The sequence below is a fragment of the Corvus brachyrhynchos genome, unplaced genomic scaffold, assembly GCF_000691975.1.
Source record: "Corvus brachyrhynchos isolate BGI_N302 unplaced genomic scaffold, ASM69197v1 scaffold21, whole genome shotgun sequence".
Classification (NCBI taxonomy): domain Eukaryota; kingdom Metazoa; phylum Chordata; class Aves; order Passeriformes; family Corvidae; genus Corvus; species Corvus brachyrhynchos.
The window spans coordinates 5283247-5288571 of NW_008236924.1; positions in this window are offsets into that span (position 1 = coordinate 5283247).

Sequence of the window (5325 nt, forward strand, 5' to 3'; positions counted from 1 at the left end):
TTGTCAGCATCTGCTTTGACTGCAAGTATCACTTGTGGCTCCTTCAGGAGGTGAGGAGGAGGAGGAATGGAGGAACCAGAACACTGGGAGGATCTGGCACTGCAAAGGAGAAGGGACTAGCAACCCTTGCCCATCTTTAACTTCTGCCTCACGTAACTGCACTGTAAACACACAAAAACTGGGTGTGTCTGATAAACATGTCAGCTGGGACACTTGATGAAATCATTTGCACTGGGCTTTGGCATCAATGTCATAGTGGTAATTCTCATTTCCCCTGTAGCTACTGTTTCAGGATTTGGTGGGTTCAAAATCTCAAAACCGTCCTGTGTTACAGGTGGAACCCAGCTCACCTCTGGATTTGACCCTGCCCGTAACTGAGCCCGTGTTAACCTCGAATCACATGAAACAAAGAGGATGCTTTATGTACCACGTGGTCCTCAGGTGTGGGACCCAGAGAACTCTTTTTTGCTCTCTTCCAAACCCAAACAGAATTTCTGCAGAAGAGCTGTGAGGAGTCTCCATGCTCCTCCAGGCAGGATCCCACACTGCAGCCCCAGGTTGGGAGCCAGAGCTGTGTCCCAGCAGGCTGTGGTCTGGAAGAAACCAGAGACTCCACTGCAAATCTTTTGCAGATCCTTCTTTTCTTTACAGCACTCAGGGGGATTCGGTTTTGGTGACCTCGCTGAACATTTCTCTGAATCAAAGCTGCTTCTTGAAACCCCATTTTGTTCTGATCTATTTTTCTCCCTGCTAATTCGGAGCCGACCTGAGAATACGGGTGTTACAGGATGTCCAGCACTTCTCTGTGTCAGGCTGCAGCTGCCTGAGGTAGCCACTTCACTCGAGGAAATTATTTGAGGTTTTCTAAGAGCCTCTTGACAGTAGGTAAAGATTGTTTCAGCTTGCGGGAGTGCCAGCTAGAAGCCTTCATAACCTGAATGACATGCAATGTCATGAAAACTCCTGCTAAAACTCACTCTATCCTTGCAAGATGCTGATTCTGACATCAGGGTCTGTCATTTCAACCATCACAGAGCAGCTCGTCTGGATGAGAACTGGCAAACTGGAGATTGCCTACAAGTATCTCCTACCAGGAGTCCCTTCCATGGATTATTTTAGCTAAGCATGTAACTCTCCACGTCTTACAGATCTCTTCCCTGTTCTCTCAGGGTGGAAAAAAAATGTACTACCGTGAGAAAAAGGGAGAAATGGATGAGTTTTGGCCAAAGCTCTTCTGTGGTGACTAAGCAGACTGCAGTCTGATATGTCTCAATCTGAACAGCCCCATTTTGATGACCCTGTCACACATAATTACCAACAGAACTTCCAGTTTTTCTTTAGCTTGTGCAGTAGTCCCAGAAATCCTGACTGTTGGGCATTATCTGCCTTATATGAGCCATAATCACATCACATTTTTGTTTATATCCACCAGTAATAGAAAACAGGCATATCTTTAGTTTGACTTAAAGAATAAAGTAAATACATAATTCTGGCAAATTGTTTGGAATTATAGTTTAACAGCATCTGGTTCAGATATTCTGTAGTAAATTGTTGGCACAGGCATTGCCACATTTTTTTTTAATTATTATTATTTGAACCAAAACGTTCTCAGAAACATGTGTTTTTCGTCCAACTTCCATGTAATCCATTTTATGACGGCCGCAAAGCTGACGAGGTTTGAAATTTAAACTACCTGGGCAGAAGGGATTGTTTCTGGACACTCATTACACAGCTGATTAACTGAGGAATAAGCAATCCTGGCATGCTACCCGGCGTGTCGGTTGCTTTGGCTTTTCGTCTCAAGGAGTTGTCTTTCTTGAAATACCTCCCCAGGTACAATGTGTACATTCCACCCTGTTTTGCTCACAAATTACATACCTGTCTTTTATGTCAAGTCCAATATAGCTGCACCAGGTTTTCTTATTCCACATTAAAAGTAACCAATTACTTGAGTAAATACCTGTTTTAAAAATATCTCAGAGTGGTTTCCTGCTGCTCTAAATACTGAAATATTCGGCAGCATTTCTGACTCTTATAAATCTTTCCAATAGTTCATATTTTATCAAAGAAGCCAGATCAGCTTTAAACCTGGTGCATTACTCATTGAGAACATTTCTCAAAGACATGATTTTTACACAAGCAACCACGAAGAGAAGGTCTGTATCATTTTTAATATAATTAGCTCTGACTTTTCATGCATTTCATTTTCTGTGACTTTATTGTCAACTTCTGCTCGTTCCTCATAAAAACTAGTTACCAGAAGTTCAAAATTGATGATGAGAGGGGAAAAGTGGCTTAAAATACAACCCTTTGAAGCCTCCCAACAGACCTACATTTACTGAGCCTAACAGGTTCTCCAGTGTCGAATCCCATTTCAGTCACTGTCAGCAGCTTTATTCGCACCATCCGAGAACCAACTTGTGGGAATTAAATCAACATGTTCCCAGAGCAGGTCCCACACCAGGAGGAACCAAGTCCAAGAGGCAGCTTCCTCCGCTCTCCTGACCACTTTCCCAGCAGGGCTTTGCAGCTCTGGGCTGGCTTCGTAATGATGTGTCATTTGCAAGTCAGCACCTTGCACTAAGCCCCGAGGTGGGAAAATTACCCAGGAGAAGAGGCAACACTAAATTCCCCTGTCTTGCTTATTTCCTCAAGTCTGATGAAATCCCACTGCGCTGCTGGGGCTGCAGAGCACAGCTTACTCTAACTCTGCTGTGAAATGTGTTTAGTCACAGATAGAAAACCCAGAATCCAGACCTTGGCACACCTTCCCCACAGCATCCTCTTCCTTTTTGAAGTCATCGGCCTCTCCGTCCTTCAGAACTGGGTGTGCTCGCTCTCTCCCCGTATGCTGTAGCCTCTTGCACAGCATTCCTTAGCCTTCATCTGCCTGCAACAGCCTTGAGGGACACAGCCCTCTTAATAGTCACGAGGGCAGCTCATCTCCCTAAAGACGCCAAACAATTAAATGCTTCCCATTTCAAGGCAGTTGCAAAATGCTCGTGCCACTGCTTGATCGTATGAAGCCTTAATCGAATTATGAAACACTCTTAAAAAGTGTATGTTAAGTGAAGGGAGCTCAGAGAGTATTTCTGAAAGTCAACAGGTGTTCAGAACTTCTGGAGGGAGTCATGATCCTCTCCTAAGCGTTACTGCTCAAATACGTCCTCAAACACCTCACAACCATCCTGCGGTCAGGCTCCTGTGGCCACGCAAGATGGAGCAAAGCTGCAGGCTCAGTGCCTTTGGGATCCAGGCATCCCAAGCATCCTGGAAACCAGCCCCTAAATCACTGGAATTGGTAAGTATTCTATAAAATTACCTGGCGCTCCGACTGGCAGTTGATCATGCTGCCAGGGAGCGAGTTACACCACGCTCCAAGAGACGCCAGATTTGCTGGAGCATGACTTGTGGATCACGCGCGCTCTCCCTCACAGCACTCACCTTTAAAGTGCAGCCATAGTTCCCTGCCTGCCTAAGGAAGGGCTGGAGATGGGACCAGGTCCTCTAATCCCAGGAGCACCCTGAGGAGTGACCTCGAGAAAGGAAAGCAGGGAAAAAATCCCGCAGCTCTGAGTGCCACCCGCCGCCCAGCTCTGCGTGCTGAGCAGGAGGAGATGGGAAATGCTCAACGTGCTGACAGCCGGCAGATTTCTTCCCCAAAGTGACACGAGGAGGGGCTATTTTAGGCACGGTTTTGGTAAGGAAAAGATGTTAAAATAACCTTGATTGGAGCGATTAATACAATATGGGCTGAAAGGGAGGAGCAGCCCACCAGGGCAGCCAGGGCTGCAGGGTTTGAAGGACACAGTCTAAGAAGTTATGAGACCTGACTACAGAAATCAACGAGAGGAAGGAACGTGGGGTCTGGAGGATGGAGAGTGCACAGAATTCAAAAGTCAAAAGGGCAAAACCCATCCAAAAATTTTAACTTTAAAAAGAGGCAGAAAGATTGATGAGGAATGGCTGCAGGAGGGCATCAGACCGAAAGCAGCAGGGAAAAGGCATTAGGAGAAAGCGTCATTTGTGAGGCACCAGGAAAAAAAATATTTTATATATAATACAAACTCGCTGTTTAGGAGCAGTGCACTGGCTGTCACCTCCTACAACAGAGAAAAACTGCCATCCCTTAAATTCTCCTGCCCGAGTTCAGCTCATTCAGCCCCTGCTCTTCGAACACTCGAACTAAGTTAGACCTAGCAAAGGTAATTAAATAGTAAAACTCTTCAGCAGTATAAATAGTAAGAGCACAAGGACAAAAGAAGGGCCAGGCACTCCGGGTGAGGTTAACCTTGAATGAAGAAGAAAAACCTATTCCTTTAATAGCCCTGCTGTCAGAAAGGGCAGAGCCCATCCCAGGGGCACGGGGGCTTTGCAGACATCTGCGCTGGCACAGCCAACTCCTTAGAGGAAAGCTGCAAGTTGCAGTTCCGAAGGCAGCAGCATGCTGATAAAAGGGAATTTCCACACGAGCTTGGCACCACCGTTAAGAATTTCAACCTTAAAAAGACGTTGCGATGTCAAACCCTCCGGAAGGATAAAAAAAAAAAAAAAAATCGAATAAAACTTCGCACGGCTCAGCCCCAGCACACAAACCCGCGGGCCTGAGACAAAACCAGGGAAGGCGGAGGCGAGCGGGGCTGGCTGGGGGCTGCGAGGGGGTGTCAGGACGTGCCTGCTGGTGCGTAGCCGTGGAGCCATGGTCCTGCGGCGCGGTGTCACGTCCCGCCGAGGAGACCCTTGCTCGGGGAGGTGTGAGTGGATTTCCTCAAGTGCATTTTGACAGCTGTGAGGAAGCGGGCGGCAGCAGCAGCTGGAGACATTCCTGGCTGCGCCCCCCCCGGCGGGACCCCCGCCCCCGGCACGGCACAGCGCGTCCCGGCACTGCCGGGGGCTCGGGGGCTGCAAGGGAGGGGGGCGCAGGACCGCATGGGGCCTGCGGGGGCTGATGAAACCTCTGATGTGCCTTCCGGCAGGTGGGCTGTGTGTGTGTGTGTCCCCCCCCACCCCGCTTCAGCTACCGGACAAAAGGCAGCAGCCAGAGCTGGCTGGGGGGGTTGCAAGGGTGATGCTCTTCCCACGGTGGCGGAGGTCTAGGGGGGTTCTCCCCCCGGGAAAGCAGCGCCCGTCCCTGTTCGCCCATCCGGCTCTGCACCCAGGGTATCACTCTCCCCCCCTCCTCAAGTGATGTATTTGGCCCAAATCCCCTCGCAGCAAATGGTACAAAATCCCAGGGTGGGGGAAAAAAAAAGAGGGAGTGGAGGGTTTCCAAGAAAGTCATTGCAATAGCTGCTTCGGAGACGGATTCTTTTTTTTTTTTTCTTT